Source organism: Accipiter gentilis, chromosome 28 (genome assembly GCF_929443795.1).
Source record: "Accipiter gentilis chromosome 28, bAccGen1.1, whole genome shotgun sequence".
Classification (NCBI taxonomy): Eukaryota; Metazoa; Chordata; class Aves; order Accipitriformes; family Accipitridae; genus Astur; species Astur gentilis.
Window position 1 is genome coordinate 10,387,219 of NC_064907.1, and position 13,188 is coordinate 10,400,406.

The window sequence follows — 13,188 nt, forward strand, 5'->3', positions numbered from 1 at the left end:
GGGCTCTCTTGCACCCTTTCGCTTGCTCAGCATCATCATTCTTCTTGTCAGATTCCCCCCGCTGTGCCAGAGCCGAAGCTGGTATACGTACCCACAGGGAACCAAATGCCTCTAAATGTCCGTTCTCTGGAGCTGCCGGGCTGGGGGGAGCAGTTTGTCCCCATTAGAGCAGCCCTACGGAAATGTCCCATTTGCAATGCTGACACCAGCTCCCACGAACACCGTGACACGTGGGGAACGGGCACAGAACCAGCCTCTCACCTCCCCCTGACACCAAGCCAGTGCCTCCTGCACGGGGGGACAGGCAGCCACGAGCCCCCCCAGTGCCGGAGGAGTATTTGAGAGCAGCCCCGTCATCGCTCTGCATCTGCTTTACTGGCAGCTAAGGAGCACCCCAAATGCTCCTCAGCATTCCGTGCATGGAGGCGGGTTACTGCTTCTGAAGATGGAGACATCCAGTGCCCTAATCAGAAAAAAAGTGTTTGCAAACGTGGAACATTTACCTTTGCTGAATTATCTTTCCTTTTCCAGCAAAGATAATTCACAAAGAAATTCGTGGCTGGACTGGAAACAAAACTATTAGGTTGCTAATCAGAAATCACAGGGAGAAATGCAATATGAGTCTCATGCAGGAGCAGAAATGTTTTAAAGAGGTTGGTTTGGTTTTTGTTATGTGGAGTTCATCTGTTTGTTAAAATCATGGTCAGTTTGCCAGAAAATGATTACATTTATCTCATAATTTATTCATAATGTTGTGATTAACAACTTTGTGTTGTTGATCTGGCTTATCTATTTTCTTTTAAAAAAAAAACAAACAAAAACTAGTAAATATAGAGTGACATCATATTTTTTTGTGAAAGGCAAAGTTTTGCTGCTGAATCTTTCTAAGGCAACACTGACTGTAATGAAACTCATGAAATATAGAAAGGCCCAACTTAAAAAAAAAAAAAGAAAAAGAAAAACAGCTTACCACAACAAATGCTTTATGTTTATATCTTGATATCTGTCCTGAAGTGACCACAAAGAGTTGCAGAAATATTGAACAAAATGGTAGAAACTATAATGTGTAACATAATTAGCAGGTGCACGAACATATGTGATACAATAAGGAAAAACCAGTATAGCTTTTGTAGAAAAAAATAGCTCACAGCTCTACTGGAGTTTTTTTTGAGAGAAGCAAGGAGAGGGGAGTCACCAGTGAAGTCTCAGAAATCTGCCACTGGGCTTGTTGTTTGACATAGAAGTTATCTGAAAAAAAGAAGCATAGTTTGAGTTGAGAGAGTTTCCTGATGGTAAGTTACTCTAGGTAGCAAAAATGAAAGTCAGCTGGGAAAAGGATTTCAAGCTATGAGTTATGAGGTTCAAATGGCAGAAAAAAAGTCAATGTTGATAACAGCAAAGACATGCACCCCAGTTAAAACAATCCTATCTTTGCATGAAGGGAGAGAAGTGATGAAGAGAGAAGTCCTAGTACTTGGGTAGAAGAGATCCCTGAGTTACGACACACAGTTTTATGAAGTTGTCAGCCCAGTGCTCAGTGGTGGAGGATGAAAGGGAGTATGACATTAGGAGTTATTAGGGAATGGGAAGACAGGAAAACATAAGCATAGTATGCAGGAAATTTATGGTGAACTCACATCTTGAATATTGTCTGCAGCTCCAGTTCTCTCATGCTACAAAGGACAAGAAAAGTTTCAAAGAAGGGCAAGAAAGCTGAAGCAAATGGTACAGAGTGAATGATTAGTCCAGGACTCTTCAGAGTGGAGCAAAAGGAGCAGAGGGGAGATTTGACAATGAGGCTTAGAACCATGAGCAGCGCAGAGAGAGGGTCTAGAGAGTAATTATTCCCTTTCACAAAGCAGAAGAACTAGAGGACACTAAGAGAAATGGGCAGGTAAAAAGTCCAAAACAAAGAAAAAGAGGTGCTTTTTAGTCAGCCATGTAACTGAACTTTGGAACGCTGCAGGACTTGGCGGGTGCCAACGCCTTACGTGGGTTCACACAGCTACTGGACAAATCAATGGTAGAAAAATTAGTTTCGCTGTGTTATTCACTCTTTCAGATTTTTTACAGTAGCATAAGAAAAAAATAGAGTAATGTGCTTCCTTGTGAAAACAGACCATTATTCATTCCCTGCTGAAAGACTGCTCATCTCAGCGGACAAAAGATGCCCTTTCCACAAACCTCTTTGATTTAAGATCGTGGATTCAAGACAGCTCACATGTTACATCTATTACTCCACAGTTTTTACTATTGACTTTAGTGTACCATTAAAACATAGGTAAATTTTCCTAGACAGGCAAATACTCATTGGAAAGGAGAGAGATAGACTGAGACTGTAGAAACGGCCTGAAAAATCTAGGCCTTACTTTATCTTTGTAATGCTTTCAGCTGAAACTTGGATGATGAGAGTAGGTGGAGCCATATGAAAAATGTGTAGTGGTGACTTAAGAAGTTCTGGGAATGGCCAGTGGCTCATTGACCCCTAAAATTTTGCAACCATTGATCTAAATCCACTGCCTGGGAATATTAATACCACATACTGAAGAATTCGAGTACCAATGTGACCTGTGCAGATCTCGGTGCTGTGAGCTTGTTCTATTGTCCAGGAGAAGAGTAGGGAAATACCACTCATATTCTTGTTTCTTGCTTGTTTTCTATCTTCTTACCTTCTGCATGTATGCAGGAAAGAGACAATTAGAGCAGAAATCCAGGAAGAATTCTGCTGAAAGACTTTATAGATTTCCAGTGAGATTCAGATACTGTTTTGTAGACTAAAGGGAGTTATCAGTGAACCAATGTTGATAAAAAGAACCAGACTTGATTTAAAGTTATTCTGGCATGAACTGGTGTCATTCGACTGACTTTCATGGAGCTGCTGCAAATTTATATTGATGAACATGAATTCAGAATGCATAGTACTTTACTGCACAACTCAGATTTAAAACTGAACAACAGGTATGCTGTCATATCGGCAGCAGGAGCTTTAATTACTGTAATTAAAGAAAATCCACATGAGCTGAAAGATAGGTTGCACTTTGAAGCATTCAAGTGAGAAGAACATTACCGTTCTGATAAAATCTTTCATTGCACCTACTTACATTTCTCAACAATTTTTTTAGTGCAAGCAGTTTATAATCTTTTTTTAGCACACACATGACAACTGCTTCAGTGGATTTCAATTCAGGCTATGGCTAACTTAGTTTCCAAAGATTTTAATAGATACCTTGCAAAAATGCACTCAGATGTTTGTATGTGGTGGCTGCTTCTCGCTGAAAACTCTTAGTTTCAGTAAAATTTATGTTATCAACCTGAAATGCTCCTATTCTTTGCGCTTTAAAAGCTAGTATTGCAAGGGTGAGTTGGTGTACTGTTGGCCATTGACCTCATTTTCATCGCTCCTGTTTCAGATCTGCCGTACAACCACACAAGGAAATGTACTGGCTGCTTAGTTTCACTGGCCTCCTTGAGAAAACCGTAGACAGTGTAAATGTCAAGCACTGTGTTGGCTCTGTCCTACATCTGCTGCTGAGGAAAACCGGGCGGCAGCAGAGGTACCACCAGAGAGTCTTGGAGTTATTGGCAGGCGGGAGTTTCACGGGAGAGGCCAGTAGAAACCTCTGTCTTCTTGTCGCTGCCAGCACCGAGGAGGGACGCATACATGTAGTCATCCTTCGGCAGCTGGAGGATCTGAAAGAAAGATAAAATAGCACAATCTCTTCTTTTTGGTAAACACGAAGCCCCGGTTCAGAGGTAAAAGAGACTTCTCTTTCTTCTTGGCTGCGGGAAGCAGACTGGCTTCACGTGTGCGTTAGAGAGTTTGCTTCAGGGCAAAGACTCCCCGAGCCCAGGGCTGGGAATTTTGGCTCTCTTTCCCCTCCAGTAGCTGAAGTGCCAGCTGGGGTAGGCTGGACCAAATCCTACCACGGTCTCCAGGAGTTTAAAGTAAACTGGCTTAAAAGTGGGATTTAGTCTGCCGGCAACTAACTGGCATCTAAACTCCAGGGCATCGAGTGAAGCAGTTTTCCCAGAGTCTTCAAGTTCTCTGCGGCCACAGAAGAGAGCTGGGCGCCCTTGAAGGCCACTTGTCTCTCTGAGCCGAGATCTGGCCTTCCCAAGGGCGGGCACCTAGCCGGGGGCACGGGCTGCCACCGGGGCTCCCGTGCCTGCGGCTCCGCGGCTGTGCTGTGCGTGTAACCTTGCTCGGGAGCAGAGCGGCACGTCGGGCTCCTTGCCCTTCCAGTGAAATACTGGTGTCGCTTGCCTAGGACTTCTTTTTTTTTTTTTTTTTTTTTTTTTTTCCCCCGGGGATTTAAGATGTTTTCTAGCGCAGAAGTGTTGTCTAGGTACCTAACTTCCAGAGGAAGGCACCGTCTTGGGGTCTGCACAGCTGGCCCTCGCAGGGAAGTTGCTCCCTTGGCTTGGACCAGAGGGCCATTTAGGCTGGTAGCCGTCTGAGAGGGACGGGTTGCTTCCTGTCGATAAGGTGAGGACCAGCACGAACAACGGCCAAAAGCAGGTGCCGAGGGAAAAAATAAGAAACGCGTCCGTAAATAGATGCCATGGGAGAGAGTACGAGAAGCGGGGCGTACAGGCAGACCGAAGTTTGTATTTGCAGAAGACTTAACCGCTGTTACCTCGTGTGTATCTAAACTTAGTTTGGCAGGTGGGTCCTGGGATCCTGCTGCCTGAAGCATTCCCAAGATCTGCCTCTGCCCGTCCGCGTAATCCTTGCCGGCAGCCTGGCTTAAGTTTTACAAACGCAATACGCCCCTGCGGTTAGCCAGCGGGCCCCGGGACGGTGACCGGAATGCAATCCCAGCGCTGAAACCAGTCCTCACCAGGAAAGGCGGCAGGGGTCAAGGAGCGGGAGGCCAACGCACCCGGGAGAGGCGTAGGGATGCGAGAAGGATGCGCTGGGGTAAGAAAACTCCTGCGCCCTGCGTCACCTCCCTCTGATTTCGAGAATCGGGAAGGTTATGCCCAACCTAGGCACGCGTGTGAACAGATGAAGCGCGCGCTTGTTAACGTCGCCCGTAACGTCCCGCTGCCGCCTGCAGAAAACTCGTAAGCGGCCTGGCCGTGCGAGGCGAATTCCTGGAGAGGGCGAGAGCAGTGACGTGGAGTCAGGGCACACTATCGATTTATTTGCCCACGTGAACCAGATTTGACAGGGAGCTGGCCAAGCGGCACTCAGGGCAATCCTTTCCTCCGGGCCTCCCAGCTCCGCAGCCATAAATCTGCTCCAGGAATTTACTCGGAGCAAATACCAAAGCCGAGCGCAAGCCCTCCCGCTGCTTGCAGAGCCCTTCCGTACCCCGGGCAGCACCAACGACGGGCTTCGGCCGGCGGAGCCGCCGGTCCCGGGGAGCGCCCCGACCCGCCCCGCCGAGGCCGCCGCCGCCGCCGCCGCCGCCGCCGGGGGCGGAGCGTGGCGGGAGCGGGCGGGGCCCCGCTCGCCGAAGGGCGGGCGAGACGCTGACCCAGGGAAAGCGCGCCCCCGCCCGGAGGGATTTCCCCCCGCCCCCGCTCGGCCACCCGACGGCGCCGATTGGCTGGGGGCGCGCGCGTGATTCCGCCCGCTGCCCACCCGCGCGCCGGTGCTGGCGGAGCGGCGGCGGGAGCGGCGCGGTCCGGTCAGGTGGGGCGAGAGGCGGGGCGGGCGCTGCGTTGCCCGGGCGACGGGGGCGGGCGGCGCGGCGGGGCCGGGCCGGGCCGGGCCGGGCCCTCCCGCCACGGGCTGCCGGGACGCTGTCAGCGGGATAAGAGCGGAGCGGGCGGCCGGGCGCGCCGTCGCCGATGGGGCGAGGAGCGGGTAAGGGCGGGGCGGGCAGGGCACCGCCGCCTCCGGCCTCGGGTCGTGGCGGCGCGACGCGACACGACGTACACGGCCCGCCCGGGAGGCAGGCAAGGCAGGCAGCTCGGCGGGCCCAGGCCCCGCCGCGGGTTTCGCCGCGGGGACTGCCCCGCCGCGGGCCGAGGCCGGCGCCGGGAGCCGCGGTGCGTGCTGTCACCCGGCGCCTGCCGCCTCGGTGCCGTGGCGATGCCCGCCCGTTGCCGCCGGTGGCTCGGGGCAGCCCGGCGGCGGCGGTGGGAGGAGGCCGTGGGAGGCGGAAGGAGCCGCCGCCGGTGGCGCAGGCGGGGCCCTGCTCGCCCGGAGGCTCGCCGGGGCCGGGCCGCGGTGGCGGATGGCGGGCGGCGGGAGGGGTGAGGGCGCGCTGAGGGCCCCGGCGTCTCTGGGGGGCGGGAGTCGGGGCCGGCTCCGCGGCGGCGGCGGCGGCTTTGTGTGAGGCGGGTGGTCGCGCCGAGCGCTTCTTCCGAGCTTGCGGCCTCTGCGTTGACCGAAAGGCGACGTTGAACGCTCCGTGTGCGTGTGCAGGCGGCGTGCGCGGGGTGTTTCCCCGTCCCTCCCGCTGTTGGCGGGGTGCTGCGGGCTCTGCCTCACGGCGGGCTGCGTTTGTGCAAAACTGGAGCGCAAAGCCCTGCTGTCAGCAAGGCGCTTGTTGGAGACGGGAGATAAACGGTGGGGGAAAAGCGAACGTGGGCTGCTCGCGGAAACGCGGTAGCGTTGGTGGACGTGGAGTACAACATTCAGCACGTCAACTGTGCTTTTTTTTCTTTAATCCACTAAAAAGAGTGGACAGAGGAGCAAACGGAACTCTTCTAGATGCTCTCTGAGCATGGGGAGAACGTGTGAAGATACTCTTCCGAGGGGGGGGGGAGGGAAATAAATCTAAGAATTGGATGGTACCTGGTATCCCCCAATGAACTGAAGAGCTGCCTTTTACTTACCTATACAGTGAGAGAGAAGGCAGGGAGAGCAAGTGCATCACTGGACGTGAGAATAAAGCCTCTTGTATAAGGGAAAGCAGAGCAGTTGAAGAAATGCAGAAGGCGGGTCAGATGACTGAATGTGGGGGCCTGGGAGTTGGAAAAGCTTCTAATGTGGTTATAAGTGGGAACTGGCTAGAGAAGAAAATCTGGATGGGAGGCTTTTTTTTTTTTCCTTTTTAGTTGTAGTGCCACATGAATCACTAAAGGCTTCAATATAAAGACCTAGAGAAGCTTGAAGTTAGTGGCACAAGCTTGTCTCACTAACGGAATCGTACTGTTGCATGTGAGATGGTGGGACAATCTTCAGCAGAGAAATCGGCGAGATCTGTTTTAGTCATGTGTATCATAATCTTATGCTAGGTAGCAGAAAAGAGATGTCTGGAGCACTTAACCCTTCCCGAAGGAAGGGTCTGAATTTGCTTGCTTGGACAAGAGACCACGACTGCATGGAGCTTTTATCATAATGGGGCTACAGTGTGGTAAGGAGTCAGGAAGTTACTCTGAGTCTCCTTTTTGCCTTTAACCGTAGGCTCACAGATCAATAGCATGAAGGAGAAAGTATCTTCTTAGACATGTTAGAAAATCTGTGGTTTAGTGGCTCTGAGAGTTTCTGGTGGACGCTTAAAATGGAGTGAATGAAGAATGAGAATGCTTTCCTATATTGTCATAGTTAAGAAAAAAAATCCCAGCTTTTTCTAGGTTATTCTAATTTTATTCTTCTTTCTTCCTCATTGTGCTTTGGACAGAGAATCTTGGAAGCCAAGAGCAAGTAGCTTTCAATGCCTTACTTATAAAACTGAGGTTAATAGTAAATGAGACCTCAGGAAGTTAGTTGTCACTTGGTTTGTAGGGCTGTATACAGATTTCTTGAGAGGAGCTTTTTTAATGTCACTCCCTTTCTGCTTTCCCTCTTTCCTTTCCCCAGTAGTTTTTTTACCATACTCAAAGGCAGCTTTCCATTAAAGATGTTTAATTAATTGTAAGAAGTTTTTCTGTTAGGTTAGTAACCATTTGATTAAGATTCTTCTTAAATGCTTCTTTTGCCTCTGCCTTTTGCGCAGTTTTTAGTGCAGTTTAAGATGATAAAAAAAGAGACCGTAAGCACCTTGAACAATAGCATAGGATCTGTTGGAAAGTAAAACACTTAATAGGTAAATGTTAGAAAAGAGAAACTGCATTCTTAACACTCACTGAAAGTAAGTTGCTGCTTTTATATAGTTCTCCTTACAGTTAAGCTCGAAGAACATAAGCAAATACTATGAACTATGAACAAACACTTCAGGAAGCTATCAGTTCTGTATTTTTATTGTCAGTGTTTTCTTTAATAGACCATGTGCATCCTTATTAGTGTACAATTGTACGCCCTTGCAGCTTGTGCAGGGATCTAATTTCCTTTGTGTTTGAAGAATTTTGCCCTTGTCATGGTGGTCTCTTTTCTAATAAGGTAATGTTGCATGTAGAGGAATTCTGAAGTAAAACTGGTATTGATAGTTGTCTTATGCGGGCAGAAGGGAGCAGAGGGAACATGGGGTGAAATGATTATTTTGTAAGAGGATTCTGGTGCACCAGGAAGCGCTTGCTGCCCAGAACATGCCCGCTTGTCCTCTGCAGGCGAATTTAAGTTCTTTGGAGTGAACAGCCGTCACTGACAAGATCTCGCTAATATCTATTTTATTCCTTTTTGAGGAGATGTCAGGCTCTGTGGGCTTCCGTAGTGAAGAACTGTAGTAGCTGTTGCCCGAGATGTCACTATTTCATATTGTTGATTTCACTTTAAGGTCATCTTTTTTTATGTTTGTTGGAAAATTGGATTATAATGTTGGAAAAGGATTGTAATATGCAGTGGAAGGAGGGCTCTGTGTATCTATGTGTGAGATTACTTTGACTCTTGCTTTCTTTTCCAGTTCAGAGATGGTTGTGAGAATGTCAGTTACTCTGGTAAACTATTTCTTGATGAAGATTCATAAGGCTTTAGATAGTATCAATTGAGCTGGTGTCATCAGAGCTATCAGCTTCTGTGATAGCACTGATCTGGAGGTGATATACTGTTTTTAGACTGGGACAAGATCAAGTAGAAGAGATCTGTGGTTCCTTCCGTTCTGTTACCTGGCCTGATATGTCTGAGCTGGCTAAGCTGATTGAGCAGCTTGTTACTGCTGAAAGGGGAGGTCTCCCTCCTGCCTTCTTCCCTTTGCTGGCAGGGATGACTACCTGATACTTCAATATAGCAATTAAAAAAAAAAAAAAAATCCAGCGGAAAAAACTAGTTTTCTGCAAACCTGTGGAGATGAGTTGCATCGAGAAGGAATTGCATGAGCGCAATGTTGGAGGAAGAGTTGCTGGGGAGGAACAGGAACACCTTCTTGCTAGTCATGAGTTGTCAGGTGGGCTGAGCTGTCTTGTTTAACTGTACCCTAGCTGCTCCTCAGGAGGTGGGGGCTTTTGGTTAGACTCAGCAGGGTGTCTGCTTCAGCTGTCGTGGTCGTTTGAGAAGACCTAATAAAGGAGCATGGTACGCACTAGATCCAGATTTTCTTTTCCTCTGTTCGGATTCAAGTCTTGGCATTTGAACATGTCTTTCAGTGACTTGTTGAAATTAGTGTGTGGGAATGTCTTGCCTCCAGACAAAGCACTCTGTACAGAAGTGATACTGGGCTGTGTGAAGGGGAATGGAAAGGAGAAGAAGATGCAATCTTGACGTTTTTCTTGCTGTAAGCTATTAGCTCTTTATGGTTCATGTTTGCAGCCTGGAGCCTGATTAAAATCCCATTTTTGTGGGAAGTCAGGGGTTTTGGTACTATTAGAGTAGAAGTGTGAGTCTTCCTAGTGTGATTTCTAGATAACTATGCTGTGCTCTGTGTAAAACTATAGCTTAAATCTGATGCTGAGTGTGAGAGCAAGACAGAACAAAATTAAATGCAAAATTAGTTTATGTATGTTGAAGAAGGGATAATTATGTAATGCTGTGATCAATGTAGTGAAGTCCTAGAATAGTGCTGTATCTTGGTACCTGTAAGTGCTGAAACTTCTGTTGTATCTTTGTTCTGGATATTTCTCTTAAGTTCCACTAGCCTTTTTAGTCACCGCTGCACATTTCATCTTCTTTCATATTCTATGGCTGAGGTATTTTGTGGTTTTGGTGTGTTACAGAAGAGCAAGGCTTCCATTCTTCTGTCTCTCTGACTCTCTTAGACCTCTTCTCCCCCATAAGTAACTCGCTACTGCCTGCTGTTACTGTGTGTGGGATTTTGCAGTGACCACACAGTGGATAAGCACTGAAAGGGTTGTCTTCTGCACTTCTGAGCTTGTGTATTTCACTGTAGGCATGTGGGACTTGCCCTATGACACTTGTGTTTGTATGGGGGTTTTGAGCTGTGCGGAGCTGAGGCTCTGTGAGAATTACTCTTACTTAACATTGTGAAAGAGCTTTTCTGCGTTTTCTGGATAATCTGAAAGGTGGGAAGTGGAGGGCAAGAGTGATGAATGGTGGTTTGCGAAAGATGGTGGAAGCCTAGTGTCTGTTAGACTGTGTCTGTGTTAGAGTGGTTGAGCAAGCATCTGACAATCTCGGCTAATCCTCACGTTTATGTGTTCTTTGCCCTCTTCTCCAGAAACTTGACCTTCTTGACTTCAGCTAAAAACATCACCATGCTCCATGGAAAAGTATGGGAGCATGAAGTGCTAAATGTGAGGTGGGATGAGAGAGTTCCTGGTTCTTCAAACTTCTGACAGTAGAGGAAAACCTTTCTGCTTTCCCAAGAGAAAATTGGGAAGGTGAAATATCAGAAGGAATTTCGGTTAGGTAGTGCCAAATGCAAGGCTTCATTGGAAACGTTAAAACTGATGAGAACTTCATCCTGTTTTATTTTAGCAAATGCCTGACTTCATCTTTTCCTCTGTAGTATTGTGGAGGCATTTACTGAAGACTTGTTTGCTTGTGGGGGGATAAATGGCAAAAGGCATCTAACTAGATTTGTTAACCTCAGTAAGCAACTGATTTGGTTAGACTTCAGTGTATTAACTAAAAGATGAGGAATGAGTAACAGAAACAGCAATCTGAAGGGATGAATAGTTCTCAATGTCTTAATTCTGGAAAATAGTGAATGAGTAAGGAAAATATTTAAGACTTAAGGAAATATTCCTGATAAGGTTATAGTTGTATTGCAGGAACTGATAAAATTCCAGCAATATACTTTCATTATAATATTTCAAGGGTTGAAATTTGTCCAGTTTTGATTTGGTAATTCCAACAGACACTGAAATAGTCTTAAAATTAACCAAAAAGTACAAGTCTTTCACCTTCCTGTTCTCTTTCTATTGGAAGGCAAGAGAGTTTAAGAATCCTAATTTCAAAGAATTGAGAGCAAACATTCTTATAACTTGCTATAGAGAAAACAAGACAAAAGCCCCAAAGTGTAAAACTTTGTGTGCTACCTGAGGTACATATTTATCTTTGTATTACTTGCGTCTTTCAATTATAAGGGGAGATTTGAGTCACTGAAGAGTGTGTAGTTTCATTCTTGATTTGTACATTTCGATTAACAAAAGACCAAAGGAAAGCAGAATTTCTTTTGTGTCTGGATATATAGACGAAATGCTGGGGGGGGATTGGGGGAGGTGTCTTTTCAACTCCAGAAGGTACTCCTAATTAATCTAGAACTATTTTTAGAAGCCTAAATTACTTCAGTAATCAAATTGACTTTGTAGCTGGAGTCCTGCTAAATCCTTAGCATTTGCAGAAAAAATAATCATGTGATGTTTGGTTACTGAAAATACCACTTGGCTATGTATGTAGCCTTCATCAGGCACGTTTCATTCATCTCCCCAGCTACCTCTCAGCAGTGTAAAATCTTGGTTTTGTGCGTGTGTGATGGACATCTATCACTAGGGTACTTCTTAAACATGCAGTGTGGTTATTTTTTACATCATGGGTGGATTTAGGGTTTTCTCCAGTGGTTGAGGATTTTAAGTATTTTTCTATCCAGTAATGTGTATACTGGGAAACTTCATACTCCTAGTCATTATTATGTGAAATTAAGTATCATTATCAATTATAGTTTCTCTGTTGGAGTCTATACTGCTTGAGTAATTTTGAGTGCTGTTTAAACTTCAAGAGTGAAATGAAAATCCTAGCTATTACTTATTTGTATTCCCACTGGAGAAAAGCTACCTGAAGTGAGATGAGGGCTGTTTAAACTTAAAGAGTAAAATAAAAATCCTAGCTGTTCCTTACTTGCATTCCCACTGGAGAAAAGCTACCTGAAGTGAGATGTTACAGGAGTCATTTTGCCTGCAGTTCTCTTGATTGTCGACTGCGTCTTCTGGGGCTAGTTCAATGGGAGAGGGATCAGCACAGCTGGAACAAATGCCTCTTTGCTGTAAAGCCTGGGAGAAGTACAGGGTCTGCTTCCCTAAAGCAACCAAAGCAGTTTTGTACTTTGTAAAGAAGCTGGCAGACTGACCTTAACAGTAATAACAGTGTATGAAACTCAGATATTTAGGTAAATGTTTTTTTTAACTCCACCTTCAGAATTGCTACCTGCTGTCTTGTCTGCATCTGATTATTAATAGAAAATATGGACTTCACTGACCAGTTTTAAAGTCCCAGAAGCAGAGTTAGTCTTCTGCCCATTAATGGCCTCCTTTTTTTAAACTCTGATCATTGACCTTCCCCTCTTATTTAATTGCTCTTAGTAGGTACTTTAGACACAATGCCAAAATTTAGGTTGAGCACCTTACTTTCTAATTTAAACCTCTCCTAGGCTTTCAGTTTCAGGAATAGCCTTTACTCATTCATATCCCTTCAGCAAGAGTGCCTCAAGATACTGCCTAACTTTTTTGCCTCTTCTATCTCTCTGAGTATAGGTGCAAGCAAAATGTATAATCTTATAAATTGCAAAAAAATTTGGATGGCCTCCAGATCATGATTTGAGTGGTACACATGTTTAAAATAATCTCCAGGTGGATGCAGTATGGTCTGCATACTTGTAGTGTGGTCACAACTACAGCGTTTTTCCCAGTTGTACTGGAGGCCATGCTATCTGCTGTACTGCAGATTAACGTAAGAGGGTATTCATGAAGTTTGCCTGGTTTTGCAGGGCTGGTCTGTGTAGGCTCACTACTGGAGAGGCCCTGAACTTCTGCCTTACATTCTGTAGCAGACTGCTGCTTCCCTTTCACTCTGTCTTCATCTTTAGGTTTAGTCCTTAGTCATTACTGTGCAACCACTGCTGTCAAGGCTTGCTTTGTAGCCTGTTTTGGGGGTAAGTATCAAACCTAAAGCTTAGAAGAAGATATTTAGGACTATTACCTGTATAGATTTTAATTTGGGGAAGAGCTTGTCATCACTCTTTG

At 46.2% G+C, this 13,188-nt stretch overlaps 2 protein-coding genes across 24 annotated transcripts in view; one reads left to right on the plus strand and one right to left on the minus strand.

Moving 5' to 3' along the window:
* Positions 1 to 13,188, minus strand: part of GGPS1 (geranylgeranyl diphosphate synthase 1) — a 407,079-nt gene that overhangs the window by 197,307 nt on the left and 196,584 nt on the right. The gene's annotated exons all lie outside the window — the stretch shown is intronic.
* The window catches only part of LYST (lysosomal trafficking regulator), a 117,800-nt gene that overhangs the window by 26,447 nt on the left and 78,165 nt on the right, over positions 1 to 13,188 (plus strand). Inside the window, exon 1 of one of the 23 annotated variants that reach the window (XM_049831535.1) lies at positions 5,726 to 5,815. The exons of the other annotated variants lie outside the window; for them this stretch is intronic. The gene's annotated coding sequence lies outside the window, so the exon portion shown is untranslated. Of the gene's footprint in view, positions 1 to 5,725; positions 5,816 to 13,188 lie in introns of those variants that run through there. 23 annotated transcript variants of the gene reach the window in all.